This window comes from Rutilus rutilus (genome assembly GCF_951802725.1).
Source record: "Rutilus rutilus genome assembly, chromosome: 6".
NCBI lineage: Eukaryota > Metazoa > Chordata > Actinopteri > Cypriniformes > Leuciscidae > Rutilus > Rutilus rutilus.
The window spans coordinates 40,452,784-40,476,290 of NC_140214.1; the positions used below are offsets into that span (position 1 = coordinate 40,452,784).

Genomic DNA, 23,507 nt, shown 5'->3' on the forward strand with positions numbered 1-23,507 from the left:
GTGACCACACCCATACGCAAGCCATTGACATTCAAATAGTCCATGTGTCGGTACGCAGACCTGTAAACGCCCCATCACCTCATAACAAAGAATCAGAGACTTCAGTAACGTACTCCTCTGCTTTTCATCGAGTTTGGAAGACTGTGTTTGTGCTGTTTCACTTGGATTGATTTACCTGCGATTTGAAGCTGAGAAGATTTTTGGTGCTAGTCTCAAATGTACATTATGAAATGAGATTGGAGTAAAAACACGAAGCCTAATGTCGTACATGTATATGTATCTATATATAGACAGAAACATATTGAAATGTGAACTAGACTGGTAGGCAACCTTTCAATGCTGAATTTATATACATGTACGACACAAGGATGTTTTTGTTCGATAATAAAACAGCATGATAAAAGTAGGCTTGTATGAGTGTTTACTCTAATATGGTGAATATTATAATGTTTAGACCCGTGTTTACTGTTAAATACTGTGTTTGTGGATATCTGCTCAAACGTAGATATGTATAATGTGGTAATAATAATGTTTAATAGTATGGAGCGGCTCAATCGCTTCAGTAAATGTTCTCTGCACGCACTGTGAGTTTGAGTCACTCGCGCTGTGCGTTTGAACAGCAAAACGCGCCAAACATTAGGCTTCATGTTTTTACTCCAATCCCATTTCATAACGTCATAACGAATGGAAATATTTGAAGTAACATATGATAATCAATATATTTTTCTCTAATGTAGAGTTGCTGAAGTGTTCCTTTTTAACGATTTATTGGCCGGCTATTGTTATTATTTTATGCAGCACTGCATGTAGCCTATATGCCTACAAGGCACAACAAACCTGGTGTTCATTATGTATTTATATATAAATATACATGTGTGTGTGTGTGTGTGTGTGTATTTTGTACATTTTAAAAAGCAATTTTAACCAGAAAAATCTAAAATGTATTACCAAAATCGTGCAGCCCTATAGTTTCTTTTGAAATCAGCATGTTCACAGCATTTTTTTTTTTTTATACAGGGACCAGATGCCCCACTGATGAGTCCTGTTGACTTCAACAATTACATAAGTCTCTGTACATGAACATGGTAAAGTGAAAAATCAAACAACTTGGAAATGACAGGTATGTACTATGTTTCAGGAATGGCACAAAGGTGTGTGACTGTTCAAGTCTCTGTCTTTAGATCAGTGTGTTCAATTCTGTATCTTTGGATCATGTTGTGTTGTAAATAAATTCTTTTTTAAATCTCTGCTCATTCTTTGTGCAAGGTTCCTCATAATGAAAGGGCCTGATAGCACCTGCTAGGGCCATTATGGCAGGGTCTTTGTCTTTCTCAGGTGTGAAACACATCAATATTCATGAGGACTCATGCCCTCCTCGCATAAAGCTTTATATTGCTTATATTATAAGCCAATATATTGCTTTATCTGAATGAGTAGGAAAGAGGATTTTCACATAGTTTTGGAGCAAATATTCTAGGCTTCGTGATACAATTTTCAAAAGTCTTGTGAAGAAATAATCAGTATGGCTTTCATGACCTTATTTCAGTGACTTTTTTTTTTTTTTTACAAACCACACATAAATGTCATTATCTCAAACTACAAACTTTTACATACATGCTGCTGACATATTATTGTAGCAGAGTTTGTGCTGAATACAGTGCAATAAGACTTTAGCCATGAAAATGTCACAAGGAACAGAAATGTCAGAGCATGTCAGAACACCTCCAGGACCCAGAAAACACCTAAGACCCCAGAGGGTTAACGTGGGTCTCACGATCACAATCTCGCCAGCTTTGGTCACTAAACAGAGGTAATTGCTATATACCTGAGTTTGGTCGAATTCACACTTACACAATCAAAGATACTTTGGTATAAGCCCTGTGACTGCATACACTTGAAATTAAAGTAACGATTACTTCAGTAGAGGTATGGCCACTACTACAGATACAAGTCAACCAACTTTACTTGTCTTATAATAGCTTTGGATTGGCCATGCCGTGGTTTCCCGCATTCACTTATGTAAAGTAACATTAAATTAAAACAGAGGTACGACACACCCAGATTTAGGTTGGACAAGCAGCACTTTTGCTGCCCTAAACGGTAATTCACTTCTTGTCTTTTCAAAACACGCACACTTGAATTAGCACCAAAATATTAGTCGTCACTAATATTTGTAAAAACGTGCGGTAACTCCACTTTCCACTTTCCTCTGGTTCATCTGGATGTCATGCTGGTCGATGACATACCCTAGGAAGTGGACGGAGATTATATGGAATTCGCATTTCTCAAGCTTGAGGTAGAGTTGATGATGGCGGAGCTTTTCAAGGACCTGCGTCACGTGGAGGCGATGTTCGGCCAGGTTCCGGGAGTAGATGAGGATGTCATCTATGTAAACCACGACGAATCGGTGAAGGAATTCCCGGAACACCTCATTCATATACCCTTGGAACACTGCAGGTCAGTTGGACAGGCTGTACGGCAACCGGTAAGGCAGTCTTCCACTCATCCCCTCAGTGTATACGAATGAGGTTGCTATCCACTGCAATACAGCTATCCACTTCCTCTGGTCCCAGCAGCCCAGGAACAGCTAAGGGGAGCTCACATTTTCTCCAAGCTAGACCTGTGGAGTGCATACCACAGGTCTAGCTTGGAGAAAATGTGAGCTCCCCTTAGCTGTTCCTGGGCTGCTGGGACCAGAGGAAGTGGATAGCTGTATTTGACTGTTTGGGAGTTGAGGTGATTTAGGTTGAGGTGTTTTTTTTGCAAACAAATAAGAAGCTTGAAGCGGCAGGGGACATAGAAGGACGAATGAATTGTTGTTGGAGTGCCTCCTGGATGTACTCCTCCATGGCCTTCTGCTCCAGGATGGATAGTGGACTGATTTTTTCAGTATGCAGGCATCCGATGCGGAGCGTCAGAGTGGGAGAGAAGTGCCGGATTCGACCACGGCCCAGCGGTTTTCCTTGGATTGTGTGGATTCTCAAATCCTGAGAGCAGCATTTCTTGTGGACGTTCAGTTTTTGGAGAAGTTGGGTGGAGATGGAGTTCCCTGCGGAACCCGAGTCGATGAGGGCTTGCGCTGAGACACAAATGCGGGGGTTAGGATATGCACCGTAATATGGGACAGATAATTTATTTGAGGTGGAAGTTGAATAGTACCGTATATACCCGAATATAAGACAAGGTTTTTGTCCTAAAAATAGGCTGAAAAATGGGGGGTCGTCTTATATTCGCGATACAGACAAAATCACGGGGGGAAAGGGAGAAAGCAGGGGGAAACAGTAGAGGGCGCCAACACGATAGGCTAATTAGTGACAGTGTTATGAATTAAATAAACAGTAAAGTGCCGCCATTGAGAGATCAAGAGATCATCTTGAGAAAAGCGCTTCAAAAGTTGGTCAAATAAACCAACACGTTCAAAACAGTTATGACGCCAACTTTAAACTTATATTCGTGAATGAGGCGGAATCATCTAATAATTGCAAAGCTGGCAAAAAAATTGGAGTCACAGAATGCAACGTGGTGAGCACAAAAAGAACGACTAAAAAATACAGCAAAAGGAAAGCTTTCCGTGGACCTCAAAGTGGCAAGTTTGCAGAACTTGATGATAGAATCTATGAATATGTGATAGAAAAACGTCGGGATGCGATGCCAGTCACAAGAAAAATCATTCGGCTGAGAGCTCTGGAGATAGCCAAGGAGCTGAACATACCGACAAAAGAATTCAAAGCTAGCACTGTGTGGTGTACACGAATGATGCGGCGCAAAGAGCTGACACTGTGTCATAGAACAAGTCTGGCCCAGCGCCTGCCCTCAGACTTCGAGGATTGGTTGCTATCTTTTCAGCGATATGTGTTTAAACTGAGGAAAACTCACTCATACCCCCTGGATCAGATAGGGAATGCTGACCAAACACCAGTGTTTTTTGACATGCCAACATCTGTCACTTTTGCTAAGAAAGGGGACAAATCAGTTATTGTGCGATCTACTGGAAATGAAAAAAACCGAATCACTGTAATGTTGGCGTGTCTCACTGATGGGACCAAACTCCCCCCATGTGATTTTGAAACGCAAGACTATGCCAAAGGAGACGATGCCAGCTGGCATTATCGTACGTGCCCAGGAAAAGGGCTGGATGGACACTGACCTGGTAGTGGACTGGCTCAAGGTAGTGTGGCGCAGGCGCAGTTGCGGAAAATGAACGGGGATCTAGTGATCATTCCAGGGAGGATGACAAGCCAGCTACAGGTATTGGATGTAGTAGTCAACAAGCCATTCAAGGATAATCTGTGCAAGAGATACACTGAGTGGCTCCTGTCAGGCGATCACTCACAGACGCCTACTGGAAAACTTCAGAAGCCAGCAGTGCATCTGCTCTGTACTTGGATCCTCCAAGCATGGGATGCCATAAGCCAGGAGAGCATCATTCATGGATTTAAGAAATGCTGCATATCAAATGCCCTTGATGGGAGCGAGGATGACATTCTGTGGGAGAGGGGCTCGTGGAGCATCATGATAGTGATGACAGTGAGAGTGAGCACAGCGAGGCAGGGGATCTCTGTGATGAATAGGCCTAGTTTAATGTGCAGCATAAAGGCCCAAGTGCAGTTTCATCCCAGCCGTTAGCGGCCGCAAGAATGCGAAACTGGAGAGCGTAAGCGCTGACAGAATTATTGGCTTGATGAGGGTTGAACAACTGGTCATGAACTGACAAATCTGATGCGGTTTGACCAAATATTTCTTTGCAGTGGCTGAAGAAGGCTGACAGTGAGGATATGACTGGGGCATTGGATTGCCACAGTGAATGTAGCCCACTGTAGCGCGCGTCCGGACAACAATGAGATGACAAAGGCCACTCTGGCATGATCGTTGGTGAACTGGTGAGAATGCATTTCAAAATATAGGGAACACTGTAACAGGAATCCGCTGCAATCCTCCGCCTCACCAGTAAATGTCGCAGGTCAGGGCATGGGACTAGCAGAGGCAGCGGATGAAGTAGGGGGTGAATAATGCAGGAGTGACTGGCGTGCAGCGTGAACGACATCGGCGGGAATGGAAGGTGGGTTATCCGATGTAGACGGTTGAAGGGATAAACGGACTGCATGAACCAGATATGCAAATTGATCGGCTGGGTGAATCGTTGCAGTCTCCGTAGGGTTTTGCATGTGGTCTGGTCTTCTGTCACGGTATAGAGAGAAGCAGACAGGTAAGTAGTTCAAAAACAGGGTTTTATTGAACAGAGGCACGGAGTGGAAGAAGCAGAGATGACTAGTGAGTATATATGTAGAAGAATCTGTACTGGATATGGAACTTAGCTGAATGATAATCTTGATCTCTTGTTTGTAGATGACCGTGGATACAGTGGGCAGATGGCTGGAGACAGAAGACAGATGATGAAAGACAGGAAGCGGGCGATTGGAGATGAAGCACTTAAGAGGAATCTTCAAGGTAGGTAGCAACATGTAATTGGTTGAGTAGAGTCAAAATGTAAGTTTGGGAATGGCCTAATTAAAGTCCAGACTACAACTCCATTGAAATGCTGTGGAAGTACGTGAAACACAGCTCATGCTGGAAAGTCTACAAATGTCACTGAGCTGAAGCAGCTTTGTAAGGAGGAGTGGGACAAATGGACCAAAATACTTTCAAAGTGGTGTAAAACACTCATAAACTAGAGGAAGTGTTTAGTCGAGACTAGCTGCAAAGCTGAAAGCAGAATCAAAGATACACAGCTCCCTCAAAAGCACTAAAATACATTAATCCTGTCACATAAAATATTAAGAGAATTGATTTCTACCAGACCTCGCTCTCCATTCTGTGGTAGATTTACCAGCTCTAACAGAATCATCTGAATTCTGACTCAACACTAGGTATGCAAGTAATGATTATATTTTATTATTTGAAAAGAAAATATATTTGCCAATGACCCTCAGAATCTGTAGCTCTTATTCTGATATTTAATGTTAGATCTTTCCTTTTCTTGGAACAAAATGAATGCTTAATGTCACTCCAATTACTCGATGAAAAAACACAACAACAATAAAATAGCACAATGACAGGATTGATATGGTATACCCACGTTGTAACAAATATAAGATCTTTGGATTTTTCACAAAAGTTCTCTTGCGCTTTTGCCTCCGGCATCGTCCTGTCATTCATTGCACCTCACTCTAGGTATGAGACTCCTGTGACTCAACTTACCTCAGTATCTCCAATTTACACTTTACTTTCTTCAGTCCAGTGCAGATCAGCTTCACTCCTGAATCCTGCAGATTATTATTGTTCATGTTCAGCTCTTTCAGATTGGTATCTGATCCAAGAACTGCAGCCAGAGCTGAACAGCTTTTGTCTGTTAAGTTACAATCATTTAACCTACAATAAATCACAACACAGAATTAGATGGAACCCATACAAAACATTTTCTATATACAAATATTAAATACATCTTCCATTTACTTTTTACATAAACAACATATACAGCAAAGAGAGTTAAACTAACATTCATTTTCAAAAACTACTATTTCCTGTACATTAGTGTTTATTATTCAGTGACAAATTTCCAAGATAAAATGAAGTTAACAAAAATATTTGTGTAAAGTTTTATAGCTATAGGATCTTTTCTCTATTTATGTCACCTGATGGAGTTTAGGTTCTTGCCACTGTTGCCTCTGTCTTGCTTAGTTGGGAACACTTAATATTCAACAATATTATTGACTTGACTGCACCAACAACATTATGGGCCCTATCTTGCACCCAGCACAATTGACTTTGGACACCGATGCATGTATCATTCCTATTTTGCACCCGCGCACAGCAGACTTTTCCCTCCACAGACACATGTCGGTAAATTAAGAAATACATTTGCTCTCCCCGGGGCGGTTCAGCGCAAAGAGGAGGCGTGTTCCAGCGCAAATGTTCCCTGATGATATTTTACAGGTTTAGAAAATAATTCCGCGTTGCGCATGTTATTCATATGCTATTTTAAGGGCGCATGCTTGGCCATAATCAATGTAGCGTGTGCACAACGCGCATACACTTTGATTCACTCATCTACACAGAAGCAGCAGTTTTCATTTTTGCAAATCATACATTATTACAATAGATAGATAGATAGATAGATAGACAGTTTATTATAAAAGCATACATCTAGCTTACACATTTACCCAAATTATCATATGCCTGTTTAACCAAAGTTAATTTGGGTGTGTTTCTCCCATCCCCAATGTCACTTCTCTGTGTTTTACGGCCCTGACGAGAACGTCGGTCTCCTCGGCTGTGAACCGCTGCTGGCGCGCGCCTGCCTGGCAAATCTGCCATTATAATAGCAATCCGCTATAGAACAAGTGTGCCTGCTCTTAAAGGGAATGTGAGATGTAGCTCTGATTGGTTTATTTCACATTACGCCCAAACCACACCTATGAATAATGAAGCTACTTCAGGCCAACCCATTTTAGATTTGCGTCGGGCACAAGAGTCATTTATCCCGCCGGTAAAATAGCAACAGTGCCCAATACCCGCCCACAAAGTTACTTGAGTTTCGCGCTTGACACTTGCGTTTCAGACCGTTAAAATAAGGCCCTATATGAGACAGGCCTTTAACTTGCCATAAAAGTGTGAACTTTCACTATAATTCTTAAAATGCCTCCAATCACATGTACATGTCTTTTTGACATACAATCTTTAATGATTTAAGTAAAGCTAAGATTACTTAAACCTAAGAAATTTTATTTGTTTTTAATATTTAAAGATTAAAATCAACCGATGGCTGATGCCGATATCTTAGAGAGCAGGGTGGTCAATGGGTGATATATCATTAATTTAAAGATAGTAAAAAAAAACATCCATAACAATTGCTGAAATGAAATTTATAGTTATTTTACTTAATTACAAAAATTGGAAAAAAATATTGAAAAAAAATTATATGAAAAAGATTGAACGATAAAATTTTTTTTTAAACTTTATTTGTAGAAAAACCATCTTAAAGGGGGTCATGACATGATAAACCAAATTTGCCTTGATCTTTTGGTATACCAAATATAATATATATAAAATAAGAGGTCTTTGTACCATTAAAACTTCCTGCAAGTTTTATAGCTTAAGAAGTCCTCCCCATTATAAACAAAGCATTTATTTAAATCAAGCTCTAACTACAGCTCGTTGGGGATCCATGGTAAGAAGTCATGTCACGGTACGAAGTGACATACCAGTCGTTTGCATATGACTATCTCCAGCGCAAGACAACTACACCTCATTTCACATCATCGCATCGTTGTCACGCCCACAGGTGTTCAGTTGACGTGCAACGAGTGGGTCTGTTTACAAGAAGATTGTGATGCCACGCAGATGTGCTGTTCCTGGCTGCGTACAAACAAAATGTTTGAATACGGATTTATTTATATGTAGCGAGTAGGACCTGAGCGATATCATGTGACGTGGTGTTCGTTCGCGCGCGCGCTGAAACAAACTGGGTACCTGGCTGGCTTGCTGCCAAACCTGTTTGCGAGTTCACTTCTATTTCAGTCATATAAGAGACATCAGGGTTTTTCCTGCATTTAATTTTTTTTGTCAGCCACCAAAGCATATTTTTGTCCCGCCAAAGCCTTATTTGATGGGTGAGTAGCCTAATGTAGATGACTGCTGCTCTTGTGACAAGGTGCATGTTAACTGAAAGAACCGGTAAGAACGAGCAGAGAGAGAGCCCTGATCGCGCGCACTCTCTCCACTCTTGCTCTCTCTCCCTCGCTCATATTAATCAAAATATATTGACACGATGGTAAAAGGTCAGAAGACCGAAGTTTCACGTGACGCATTCGGAGATTTCTTGAATTACCGCTGGGTGTGAATTGTGCTAAAATACATTGCCTTATCTTCTCTGAAAAGCGTTCTGCACATTTAGCTGACATAAACCACACTTTCAATAAACAAAAAAACCTATCCAGTGATGAAATGTTTTCTGTGTTAACACAAATCTTGTACGATGTCCTAAACTGCCGGGATAAATCACACAACGCGTACACGTCCGCTAATGACACATTGCATAATTTGCGAACTAACTAATGACTCCTTTGAACCGATTCACTTTAATGAATGGTTAAAACAACTGATCTGTCCAACACTGAACTCACGAAACGTCTGAATCGGTGTGTAACAAATCGGTAACACTTTACAATATGGTTACTAGGGTGGTCCTTATCAAGTTCAATTTTTTTTTTGTGCAAAATGTTAGTGTCTTAACCTCTTAAACTGTTCCTTTTAACTTCAAAATTGGAAATATGCAAAAATGTTGACAAAAAAAAAAGATATCTAGAGGTAGTTCAATCATGTGGAAGATTGCCTATGTTAAGCTGTGCGGCGTTATTGTGATATGCAAATAATATTAAAAGTTGCTGCAAGTGAACTACATTTTATTGAAATCAGAGCAACACTGACATGACAACAATGACAACAATCTCAAAAAAAAGGGGGGGGGGGTGAATTATTGCATCACAATAAGTGTATTGTGATTGTCAAAACATTTTAGTAACTAAACTGAATTTTATTAGGCTTAGTGACAACATGTTACAATGTTTAGGCTACATGGTACAATTTCTGGTTTTCAATTCAATTATTGTGATTTGATTTAATATTGACTCATTTAAATAAATATTAGGTAGGCTACACAAGATAGGTGTCACCGGGTGACTATGTTCAGTGGGGGAGGAACGCACACGCCAGGGAAAGGGTTTCCCTCAGGGAATGTTTTTAATGTGACACTCAGCCAAATGGCTGTTTCCTGTGCCTGGATGTAAACAGTGACAATCTAGCGATCTAATAGATAAATCAGTTTCAGGTGTTCGGCGGGAAGAATCTATGCTGGCGATTGGCCCGCATGTGAGGCGGGAGTGCTTTATATGTTCATTGTTGCCGACAGCTGTGGGCAGCAGAGGCGGAGAGAACGCGGCAGAGGCGCGGGAGAGACCGGCGCCCAGGAAAGGGGCGCTCGGCCGACGAGTGCAATAGACGCGGAGAGAGAGCGGCGCCCAGGAAGGGGCGCTCGGCCGATGAGAGTGCAGCAGTTGCGGGGGAGAGACCGGCGCCCAGGAAGGGGCGCTCGGCCGACGATTTGATCGAGTGCGTTTGTAACGCGAAATCGACGCGATCATTACGGCTGCCGCCGTCACGTGGACACGGCCCCGATTGTCGGGTTGAGAGGCGTGTGTGCCTGCTTCGTGGTTCAATGTGAGGAGATGTGCGTCTGCCTGTGACTCCCCTGACCTGCATGGTATGGTGAGCTTTGCTCATATCCTGTTTTCTCTGCCAGTGAAACAAATGCTCCCTAAGGGATTCCCTCGGCCCGTCTGCCTTACTGCTCTACTGTTCTGCCGCTCTACTACCCTACTGTTGTACTGCTTTTTTTCCTCTCAACACAGCAACTAGCCAGCCCAGCCCAACTTCAAGGAGATGTTTTCTTGGACACTGTTCAATTGCCGTGGTCACAGTGAGTTTACTGTTTTGAAGTGTCCTGTTCTTAAAGCGTTCACATTGGGAAGGTTGATGTGTGTGCACGAGTGCTTTGACGGTTTTGGATTGTTTGGTCTGCATCTACAGTTCCAGAAAAACAGCCTCCTCTGAGCCCAGTGAAGAGCTTGCTAATGCTGTGAGTCATATGTATCCTCCACTCTCTGTCTGAGCCCAGTGAAGAACCTGCTAATGCTGTGAGTCATATGTATCCTCCACTCTCTGTCTGAGCCCAGTGAAGAACCTGCTAATGCTGTGAGTCATATGTACCCTCCACTCTCTGTCTGAGCCCAGTGAAGAACCTGCTAATGCTGTGAGTCATATGTATCCTCCACTCTCTGTCTGAGCCCAGTGAAGAACCTGCTAATGCTGGGAGTCATATGTATCCTCCACTCTCTGTCTGAGCCCAGTGAAGAACCTGCTAATGCTGTGAGTCATATGTATCCTCCACTCTCTGTCTGAGCCCAGTGAAGAACCTGCTAATGCTGTGAGTTATATGTATCCTCCACTCTCTGTCTGAGCCCAGTGAAGAACCAGCTAATGCTGTGAGTCATATGTATCCTCCACTCTCTGTCTGAGCCCAGTGAAGAACCTGCTAATGCTGTGAGTCATATGTATCCTCCACTCTCTGTCTGAGCCCAGTGAAGAGCCTGCTAATGCTGTGAGTCATATGTATCCTACACTCTCTGTCTGAGTCCATTGAAGAGCCTGCTAAAGCTTGAAGAACCTACTAAAGCTGTCTCTGTCTGAGTAGAGAACGAGGAACTGCTGGTCGATTCCTTCTGGGAGTAATTGCTCACTTCAAAGACTTTTAATCAATTAAAATATAAAACCTTTTGAATCTATTCTGTGTCCTGTCCTGACTTTGTGGGAATACGGTCTTGCTCCTCAGGGTGGTACGCAATTTAGGGAGGGGCGGCTAGCGCGCGCCCCCCTGCCTGTGACACTTGGCGTAGTCGGCAGGGTTCCGCCCTGGGTTTGAGCAACCGTAGGCCTCCAAATGTTGGATGACGAGGCACCAGTAACATGCTCCCAAGTTATGCCGGTTTTTATGGGTGCCCCTTGGGTGCTGAGGTTTGGAGGACCAGGATCAGAGCTGGATTGCTTTGGGCTGTGGAAGACTGAATTTGATGAGAGTAAGAGAGACGACTTTGGGCTGGGGCTAGGACAAGCTAAGTGCATGCTATTTTAACAACTTCCATATTGGGGGTGTATTACTGTTCTGCTGCTCTACTATATCAATGCTGCCTCACTTGTGTTGTAGCAACGACCCGCTAGCCCCACTGTGCCATTCCAGAGACTGGGTTTATTCATCTGTGTTCTAGGGACTAGAACTCAAAAGTGGGGGAGGATGTCACCGGGTGACTATGTTCAGTGGGGGAGGAACGCACACGCCAGGGAAAGGGTTTCCCTCAGGGAATGTTTTTAATGTGACACTCAGCCAAATGGCTGTTTCCTGTGCCTGGATGTAAACAGTGACAATCTAGCGATCTAATAGATAAATCAGTTTCAGGTGTTCGGCGGGAAGAATCTATGCTGGCGATTGGCCCGCATGTGAGGCGGGAGTGCTTTATATGTTCATTGTTGCCGACAGCTGTGGGCAGCAGAGGCGGAGAGAACGCGGCAGAGGCGCGGGAGAGACCGGCGCCCAGGAAAGGGGCGCTCGGCCGACGAGTGCAATAGACGCGGAGAGAGAGCGGCGCCCAGGAAGGGGCGCTCGGCCGATGAGAGTGCAGCAGTTGCGGGGGAGAGACCGGCGCCCAGGAAGGGGCGCTCGGCCGACGATTTGATCGAGTGCGTTTGTAACGCGAAATCGACGCGATCATTACGGCTGCCGCCGTCACGTGGACACGGCCCCGATTGTCGGGTTGAGAGGCGTGTGTGCCTGCTTCGTGGTTCAATGTGAGGAGATGTGCGTCTGCCTGTGACTCCCCTGACCTGCATGGTATGGTGAGCTTTGCTCATATCCTGTTTTCTCTGCCAGTGAAACAAATGCTCCCTAAGGGATTCCCTCGGCCCGTCTGCCTTACTGCTCTACTGTTCTGCCGCTCTACTACCCTACTGTTGTACTGCTTTTTTTCCTCTCAACACAGCAACTAGCCAGCCCAGCCCAACTTCAAGGAGATGTTTTCTTGGACACTGTTCAATTGCCGTGGTCACAGTGAGTTTACTGTTTTGAAGTGTCCTGTTCTTAAAGCGTTCACATTGGGAAGGTTGATGTGTGTGCACGAGTGCTTTGACGGTTTTGGATTGTTTGGTCTGCATCTACAGTTCCAGAAAAACAGCCTCCTCTGAGCCCAGTGAAGAGCTTGCTAATGCTGTGAGTCATATGTATCCTCCACTCTCTGTCTGAGCCCAGTGAAGAACCTGCTAATGCTGTGAGTCATATGTATCCTCCACTCTCTGTCTGAGCCCAGTGAAGAACCTGCTAATGCTGTGAGTCATATGTACCCTCCACTCTCTGTCTGAGCCCAGTGAAGAACCTGCTAATGCTGTGAGTCATATGTATCCTCCACTCTCTGTCTGAGCCCAGTGAAGAACCTGCTAATGCTGGGAGTCATATGTATCCTCCACTCTCTGTCTGAGCCCAGTGAAGAACCTGCTAATGCTGTGAGTCATATGTATCCTCCACTCTCTGTCTGAGCCCAGTGAAGAACCTGCTAATGCTGTGAGTTATATGTATCCTCCACTCTCTGTCTGAGCCCAGTGAAGAACCAGCTAATGCTGTGAGTCATATGTATCCTCCACTCTCTGTCTGAGCCCAGTGAAGAACCTGCTAATGCTGTGAGTCATATGTATCCTCCACTCTCTGTCTGAGCCCAGTGAAGAGCCTGCTAATGCTGTGAGTCATATGTATCCTACACTCTCTGTCTGAGTCCATTGAAGAGCCTGCTAAAGCTTGAAGAACCTACTAAAGCTGTCTCTGTCTGAGTAGAGAACGAGGAACTGCTGGTCGATTCCTTCTGGGAGTAATTGCTCACTTCAAAGACTTTTAATCAATTAAAATATAAAACCTTTTGAATCTATTCTGTGTCCTGTCCTGACTTTGTGGGAATACGGTCTTGCTCCTCAGGGTGGTACGCAATTTAGGGAGGGGCGGCTAGCGCGCGCCCCCCTGCCTGTGACATAGGCATTCATTTTTCTTAAGAAAAAAAACAACTCACCTAATGCTGTAAACATACAGAGAGATATATAATGCGTTTTTTATTATAATAACAACTTTATTTAATGATATAAGTAAAAACATAATAAATATGTAATATAGAACACATATTTAGCTAAATACTCTCTATAGCTCTTTTTTTGCTTTTCTAGCCAACTAGTTTTCTAGTTAGTTAGTTTTCTAGCCAACTAACGTGCTATAGCCTATATTATGGTCATCAAATGGCTTTCCTGAGGTAAATGTTATGTGACAATTGTTCTCCAGCTGTTTTATTGACCCATTTGTTTCATTGATTGGTCGATATTATGTATGAAGGAATATACATTTCGGTAATTTTACTGTATCTTTCAACATTGTTCATTCGTGTTTATTTACTAGCTAGAGATGATAGGTTCACCTGCTGCTAGGAATCTGTCGTGTCCACTGATCTATATAATGTCATTCTATTCACCTTATTCTGCTCTAAACAATGCGCGCTGCCATAACGACGACTCCGGTTGCCTACTTCCGGTTCGTAACGCTTGACCTGTACCAGCAGCGAGAGAATGAGTTCAAGCTCCTGATGTGCTGTTGTTAGTTGTTTTAACAATTCAAAGAAGATTTCAAACTTGAGTGTTTCGAGCATAAGATAAGAAGGAGATAATGCCCATGTCCGGTTCCGTATTCAGATACATTCAATAAAGTAAACGTTTAGAGTGGTTAGCGTTAAAACTGAAGCATAAGAAAAAAGGTCGGAAAACGTAAACATTTCGGCTCGTTTGACTCAGCTCACTGAAAAGAGCCGGTTCTTTTGACTCACTCACGGCTCTTTAAAAAATAAATTCTTATCTCCTTCTTATCTTATGCTCGAAACACTCAGTTTCTAAAAAGTTTGAAATCTTCTTTGAATTGTTAAAACAAACAACAGCAACACAAGAGGAGCTTGAACTCATTCTCTCGCTCCAAGTACAGGTCAAGCGCTACGAACCGGAAGTAGGCAACCGGAGTCGTCGTCATGGCAGCGCGCATTGTTTAGACTGAGCAGAATAAGGTGGATATAGATCAGTGGTCGCGTCACATTTACAAGCGCCAAAACGGTATTTACTGTTTGAATTTCGTAATAAAAGTGACAAAATCTGAGAGCTGAGTTTTTTTTTACATCATAAGTAACCTGCTCTGTCTAGTCTGTTGGTCTCCGTGTCCTCTTTGCTTCGCGATTTTTCTGTGCGTGAGAAAATAGATGTGTGTCCTGAGAGCGTGTGAAAAGTGTCAATTGCGTGTGTCTCACGGTGAATGCGTGAGAGTTGGCAGCTCTCTGAAGCTAACTGCGAACTGGTTCACTTCCTGCACAAGACCCGCCCTCCTCTCTAGCAACTGGCTAAGACAACCTAATATCATGCTCCCATTGGCTGTGACAGCTGTGCGCGCTGACTCTTGAATCAAGGTGGTAGGTTGAAGAGGACCGGTGTGTTATTCAAGTCAGATAGGGCCTGTTCACATATCGTGTCTTTTGCGCGCTCAAGTTCGTTATTTCAAATGTAGCGGCGTGGTATGCGTGCTCATAATGGAAGCGACGCGCTCATTTTTTTCAAGCGCGTCCGCGCCGATAGTGCCTCCGACTGTAATTTGCAGCCTGATAAATAAATTTTGCATGCGCCGGAGGCCGGACCTGCCCTCAAGCCGGAAATATACTTTATGCCCTGCTACTTTCATTGCATGTATAATTGCCTGTGCCTCCTGATAATCTGCTTGATTCAGCCAAAGTTCCGGGTCAATTTCAAGGAACGTAATGTAATTTTTTTAACCAAAAAATGTGCTCTAAACCCAAACAATAACCAAGGTGATCATCAATAGAAATATGTATTGATTCAACCAGGAAAGGTAAATCTGCTAAACCAGTTCATGGATGGATTAATTTGGATTTAGTTTCTTCAATAAGTAAACTGAGATATGCATCTAAAATACATATTTAGGAATATATGGAGCATATGGAATATGTGGAGATTTTTTTGGAATTTTACTAGCCAGGTACAATACCAATTCAAATGAACGCTTTTTATGAAAATCATCAAAATCTCAGAAAGTTTAAAGCTATTGAGCTACCAGTAATTATTATGTTACTGCCATAAAAATTGGCATGCTGTATTTTCTTATATAAAGGAACAATTTGAAGGGTTAAGAGCATGACAATTGGAGACTTTAAAAATAAGGACCACCCTAATGGTTACATTTATTAAACTCTAGTCAACTACATTAATTAACATTAACTATTAAAAACTGCACTTCTACAGCATTAATTAATCTTTCTAAATGTTAATTTCACCATTTACTAGTAGCCTACATTATTGAAATCAAAAGTTGTATTTGTTAACATTAGTTAATGCACTGTGAAGTAACATGAACAAACAATTCATGTATTCATGTATGTAAACTACGTAGTATTTTCAGGTTATTTATATTATAATGTCCAAAGCAAGTTATTGTTATCTAGCAGCTAATTTTTTATCTGGCAGCTAATTTTTTATCTGGCAGCTAATTTTTTATCTGGCAGCTAATTTTATTCAATTGTACAGTATATGGTAGAAAATTAGACTATCAGTTAAAATAAACTTTTTAATGCTACTTTTTTATTCTACTTTTTGATATTGATATGATTATAGACCAAAATAATAATAATTAATAATTATTAGGTCTAGCAAATAAAGATTTTATCTTACAAAGCTATGAAATCAAGTGGTAAAAATCACAGCTTAAAAAAAAAAAAAAAAAGAACGGCCAAGAAAGGATCGGCCACCAACCGAAGACCAATTTTGACCCACGAAAAACCCTTGACATTATGGGGAAATGCAAGTTTTCAGACCTCTGGCTGGAGGATTCTAGATTTAAAGACTGGCTTAGGCCAGTAGTTGGCAATTCATTCATTCAAATGTCCAGCCTGTCTTCTAATTGTTATGCAATTGTTACTTTTTGACATATTGGTTAAAAACTATGGACAAAGGCCGATTGTGACATCTTGATTAATCCAACTCCTATAGTAGTGTAACCCTTCTACACAATTCCACTTTTTTTTTTAAGGAGTTATTCATGTGCATGGGGAATTAATTGGTGAAAGGTTACTAGAATTTAAAATCAGGATGCATTCACAGCAACTAAAACTTTGGGCATGCATCTCTGGCTAGAGTGTAGAGAGGCCTTGTTAGATTAAATATAGCTATACTGTGTGCGTTTTTTTTTTTTTTTTTTCACTGTGAGCATAAAACTCCCATGCACATATACTTATCCACTATAACCCTTATTTGCAAAAAAAAAAAGAAACTAAAATCACACCAATCACATATCAATCGCACACACTTAAATATCAGACCACAACGATTGAATGTTATACTCAAAATGTATTTATATTGTTTTTTTCAGAACTAGGCGAGTTAACCTTTTAAAATGTCCTCATGTTCCAAATGAAATGACAATGACCAATACCCCGGGTTTTTTTTCTTCTACTTTTATGTCTCAGTTTTGTGTTACCACAACGTTGGCGCGCTTGTTGGAGCTCAGTTGAAACCTTTCCAAATAATATTGTCTGTACTCACGATTCCTCGGTAACAGAAAGATTATAGTGACCGTCTATCCAAACCGTTCCGTCCAATGGTGAGATACGCAACGAGGAAACCCGCCCTGAAGCTCCTTCCGTCCATGTGAAAACGCGACTCCTCCGGCCTGCAGCGTGAATCCTGAGCACATCTATTGCAGCAACATGGGTTGCAGCATCTGATGCACACTAGCCAAAATTTCACGAAATCGAATGAGCTTAACTATATCTTGTCCAAAAATGTCAATTTCATTTTAGTTCACAATGTCCATACTCACTCAGAAACTCGGTGGAAAAGTGGATTTCTGGCTATATAGTAGCAGTTCTCACACGGCTATGTATTAGCAGTTCGCACATGGCTATTAGCAGTTCGCACATGGCTATGGCGTTAGTTTCACTTCAGTAGAATCTCCGTGACCCATTTAACCAGTTCCAAAACAAAGCTCACTCTCCCGTTTTAACAGGGTTACACACTGACAAAAAAACAAGAAAAATAAACAAAATAAACAATATATAATTTTAGCAGGGTGCTACATTCTCCCTCCACAAAAAAAATGGTCATGCCCTCATGACATGTCTAACACCGTAAATCACATTCAAGAAAATAAACAAATTTTCGTAAAAGATTGTGTTAAGAAGATTATTAACATTCCCCTTAACCTATCCACTTGTAAAAAGAACTTGCATATCTCTTAACAGGAGATAGGACTAAAGAATCTTTCTTGTCATTAATCTCAACTACGGTAGCACTATGTGTACCAACGGATACTGACGTTGGGGTCCCTAGAAAGTCATAAGTTAGTCTGGTTGGAGCTTTCTTTAGTCTCTGAGGTCGAGTTGTCTTGTCAGGGCTTTCTGTTATACCTTTTAGTCTCTCAGCTATTTCGTCTGACGTTTGTATTTCAGTGTCTCTTTCTTGTTTCACAATTTCTGCAGTCACATTTTGTACCAAATGGTCATCCTCCTCCACTGCGGCAGGTTCTTCAGGTATCTCATCCATTTCTGAGTTACTTGTCAAAACGGCCAGATCCAAATCCAGACTAAAAGGCTCACAGTGATCAATGTTTTGAGGTTCTGGTCTTAGTAACTCTCGTGGTACATAATAGTCATGCCATACACCCATCTCATCATCTTCGGAGTCAGATGCTACCTCCATCTTATCATCCTGTTCAGGCACTGGTAAGCAAGGAGTATCATAGTTCTCTTTTCTCTTTGCTTTGAGCCGTCTACTGACTCTCCTTCTTTGTTTCAGGGACTCCTTGTTTATCTCATCTCAAAACCTCTCTCGTATCAGGCCGCATGTCTTGTCAAACCCCTGGTGGCCCGATTGGTCATGCAGCGACTGGAGCACAGTTGTTCTGAACTCTTGTGGAAGCAACAGTTGCTGCCGAGCTGGTTTGTTTGGTGGCTGGCTCGTTCTATACAACACAGAGTCTCTGACCATTAGCTTCTCCCACTCTTTTAACAACAATGACACATCAGGATGTTTCTCTTTGTTGGCGCGGTTGGCACTTTTCTGAATGATAGCATGCCACACTTCTCCAATGCACGGGTCTTTCTGCTGAGAATGTGAGATTTCTGCTGCGCTCAATTTGGGCAACTGCTGAGTGTTCAGAAATGACAAGTTGCAATAGGCTCTGGGCACCGCATCTTTGGATGAGCCCATGAGATCTACAGCTCTGCACCGGCGACAGTGAGGTACTCTGACTTTGGACATGTGACAGACAGCTTGGACTGTGGTGGCAAGCAGGGTTTCCTTCTTCTCATAAGAAACATTGTGGTTAGCATGAGGACGCCGTGACAATGCATCCGCATCGACATTCTGTTTTCCCGGCCGATACTTCAGACTAAAATCATATGTTGACAGTTCCGCCAACCATCGATGCCCCGTTGCGTCCAATTTAGCTATAGTTAAGACATACGTTAATGGATTGTTATCTGTGTGGACCTCAAACTTGACTCCATAGAGGTAATCATGCAATTTGTTGACAACAGCCCATTTTAACGCCAGAAACTCGAGCTTATGCGTGGGATAATTCTTTTCTGCTGGAGAGAGGCTTCTGCTGACAAAAGCAACTGTGCGCAAACCTTCTCCCTGATCCTGATAGAGGACACCTCCCAATCCTTCTCTGCTCGCATCAACATGCAATACATATGACAGTTTTGGGTTGGCGATTGCCAACACAGGCGCCTCTGTAAGACTTCTCTTTAAAGCCTCAAAAGCTTTCTCACAGTCTTTATCCCACCTAGCCCCAAAAGTCTCAGATGGATGGTACCAATCTTTTGTTGCTGTGCCTGATTGTGCTTTCCTCTGCTCTTTGATTTCCTTATTTTTCTTTGTCCCTTTCCCTGTCTTTCCAGCCACAATGCAGCCCTGAAGCAACTGGTTGAGTGGCAGACTCAGGAGAAATCCTTTACAAAACGTCTGTAATATCCACAGAAGCCAAGGAAGGCACGAAGAGCAGTGATGTTTTCTGGGCGTGGCCATGATTTCACAGCCTCAATCTTTGCAGGGTCTGTAGCAATGCCATTTCTAGACACAATGTGGCCAAGGTATGTAACAGAGGGGCAGCAGAACTGACATTTATCCAACAATATCTTTAATCCTTCCTCCTTCAATCTGTCGAGGACTTTAAGAAGGCGCTGCTCGCATTCCTCTAATGTTCTTCCAAAACCGATCACGTCATCCAGATTCACCAGCACTTCCAGTAGGTTCATATCACCAACAGTCCTTTGCATAATTAGTTGAAATGTGGCCGGGGCCCCACAAATCCCCTGCGTCATCCGCTCAAACTGATAAAACCCTGCTGGGCAAGTGAAGGCTGTCTTTTCTTTATCCACAGCAGCTAAAGGGATCTGATAATAGTCGCTTCTGAGGTCAAGCACATTGAACCACTGGCTACCACCCAGGCAGGACAAAGCATCTTCCACACGAGGGACTGTATACTGGTCCGTAATCGTTCTCCTGTTTAACGTCCTATAGTCCACACACATTCGTATAGTGCAGTTTTTCTTGCGAACCACAACTATTGGGGAAGCATAGGGGCTTCTGGATTCTGAAATGATTCCGGCCTCTTTGAGATCATACAGATGCTTCCTCACATCCTCCAAATCACCCGGTGGCAAACATCTAGAACGTTCTCTGAAAGGTCTATCATCTGTCACCCGAATGCTGTGTTGTGTGCTCTTTGCACAACCCACATCAAACTCACTGCAGGAGAAAACCTCTTTTCTCTCCATCATCTTTTGACACAGTCGCTCCTTCCACTCAGATGGCACAGAAGAATCACCAAAGTTGAAAGAGGACGGGGACAATTGAGGTGTTGACAGCTTAGGACCCTTCTTTTCAAGAACTGTATTTATTACATCTACAGGGAATAGATGAGCAATAGGAACTCCGCGTTTTAATGTCACATTATGACTGGACACATTTCTCATGGTGACTGTGATGCGACGACAGTGGACAGCCGTGGACTTTTCAACAACCGGCATGACCAGAAGCTCTTTAGGAAAACAATCCTCCTCCGGACGGTCTATAAGAACAGCTTGGCTAGAGAGACCTCCAGGAAACTTTGGAATACCAACAACAGTTGCAACGCCGCCAGGTGGCAGAGTGAAAGGCTTGTCTCGTGTGAACCAGACTGTTCCTTTTTTTGTCTCAGCTGTGTCGTCAGGAGTTTCCTGAAACTTTTCATAAGCTTCTTTTATTACTGGATGAACAGACAGATTGTGTTTTCAATGAATGGAACAGTCTTCGAACTATAGAGGTGTTTGTGCCGACCACAACGGAAACATCCCCTTTCATGACCGGATCTGGACACACAAGCACAAGTGTTTCTACGGTCTCAGCTACTCCCACTACATCTCCAGTAAACTCAAGCTTCAAGCACATATAACCATTATATGGATACTCCTTTGCACTGAGGCCCCAAATCTCCAGGCACTCAATAGGGATCAAAGGCTTCAGATACTTGTCATAAAAGGAGCGATACAGTAGGGTAACTTGAGACCCGCTATCAAGTAAAGCTTTGGCGTAAATGCCCTCAATTTGTACTAAGACAATAGAGCTAGGTCCAACTAAACCTTCTGGCAAGTTAGCCTTCTTTTCTGGTAGCGTGTCACACCTTGTGGAACGTATCTTCTCCGGAGCGTCAAGCCGTTCCTCTACTGAGCCCCTGGAAAGTTTCCCATCGGCTGTTTTATTTTCAAGAGACGCTTATTCACTTTTCTGAGATTTTCTGGGTTTTGACACTCCCACTGGAAATGACCATCTTCACCACATCTGTAGCAAAAGACATCAGCACAATACTGAGGTTTGGGAGCCCTCTCCTTCACACGTGCATATGAGTTTCCAGTAGCTTTCTGGCTGGGGTTCTGGTCTACCTGCTGGGCCACATTTGCTGATGCAGTCACAGAGGCAGAAAAGAGGCGTGCAACATCAGTCTTGAGACCTTGAAATTCTTTCCTTAGACTCTCTATTGCAGGATCTTTCTCTGCTACGTCAGGGACTGGCGCAGGCTCTGGCAGTACATGTACAACTAAGTCAGCCTTATGCGAAGGGCAACAAGGTCATGAGGCAGAGAGCCCCTAGCAACTTGATCAATGCGTGCTTGGTTCATGTCAATCACGTCAATTCCACCTTTACGATGGACTGCATGCAATAGCTTGTCTAATCTGAGTAAGTAGGCTGATAATTTCTTACCGTCTTGCTGGAATGTATTCCGAAACCTTACCATGAAATCAGCTGCACTGTCTGTGGTTCCAAAAGCTGTTTCAAGGACTTTAAAGTAGTCATTGGCAGTGGCTTGGGGATTAGTGACTCTCAAACCTCGGACAATATCTGCTGGTGGCCCTTTAAGACTCTCAGCTACTCTCTGTCTCTTGACAACATCAGAACATTGCCACTCGTCCAACATGTGGGTGGTCTGTTCCGCCCAAGCGTCATACTCCTCTTCTCCATGTGGAGTGGGTTTCATACCTGAGGACATGCGTAGCATGCGATAGCCCAGTCCATCTACAGGCGTGGCTTGACATTTTTCAACTAGTGAGGAGATGGCATTCACCAGCTTTGTGTTCAGGTCTGGAGCGGTGGGTGGAGCAGAAGCAGAGGTAAGTAAGCCTGTGACATCAGCTAGTGTCAAAACTTTGGAACAGTCTTCCTAACATTGTCCGGGAAGCAGACACACTCTGTCAGTTCAAAGCTAGACAAAAGACACATCTCTTTGACCTAGCATTCACATACTACATTATAGACTTCTATAATTCAGTGTTAGGCTGCATAGATTAGGTCAGATGGAACCTGGAACACTTCCCATAAATCCTGATGTACTCGTTACATCATAAGAAGAATGGCATCTACGCTAATTTTAGTGTCTTTTGTTTATCCCGAGGTTTTCCCGCAGCCTGCCGGATCCAGGCCGTATCCAGATCTGATGAAGGACCTGCGCCTGGACCCGATAACAACGCAGTGCTGAAGTGCCAACTAGTCTCTCCCTATTGAGGATCCCTTTACCACTCTACAGATAAAGCGTCATCGGGAAACTCAATTCGCGTATCTTCCCCGAAGTGACAAAATAAAATAAAATTCTGTATCAAAAATTATAAGGAAACACCAGTACTTTGTTCAGGCTTGGTTTGTAGGGAATTCCAAACCTGCGCACTTATATTCAAACGCACATAACTATAGAACCAATTCTTAATGCGCATGTGAACGCCATCAGCGTTTCTCATAGGTTCGCGTTTAAAGTCTGTGTAGAGAGAATGATGTCGTCTTAGCGGCCCCTAATTTAATAACAAATGATTGTTGCAACGGAAGCGAATCAATCAAAACTAACTTTAGCTGGAAAATAACTTTATTAAAGAACCGCTATAAAGCCAAAACAATCTGTTACATTAAATTATACGTTTATCTCTGTAAAGCTGCTTTGAAACAATCTACATTGTTAAAAGCGCTATATAAATGAAGATGACTTGATATGACTTCCCTTTATTTGCTAAGAATGACAGCAACTTGGACTGGAAGTTTCCTTTACCAGTTACAGGAACACTCTTGGTCTCAGTAACATTCACTATCCAAGATCCAAACTCATCTCCAGCTAGTAACTGTTCAGGTATGTCAGTCTTAGTCATATCATTAATAGTTTCGACTAAAACTAACTGGCTTTTACTGAAGTGTTCTACACACCGTCCTCTTATTTTACTGGGACCGAAAACTTCAGCCTCATCCAGTACCTTATACATAGTCTCATCAGTAACACCAAGAGAAACCTTACTAAGCACAAATGC

General features: G+C 42.8%; 2 protein-coding genes across 2 annotated transcripts in view; one reads left to right on the plus strand and one right to left on the minus strand.

Annotated features, from left to right (window-relative positions):
- The window catches only part of LOC311291359 (uncharacterized protein), a 796,365-nt gene that overhangs the window by 514,674 nt on the left and 258,184 nt on the right, over positions 1-23,507 (plus strand). The window lies entirely within an intron of this gene.
- LOC311291423 (uncharacterized protein) overlaps positions 1-23,507 on the minus strand; it is a gene marked incomplete at its 5' end in the record, with an annotated part of 543,326 nt that overhangs the window by 418,064 nt on the left and 101,755 nt on the right. The window lies entirely within an intron of this gene.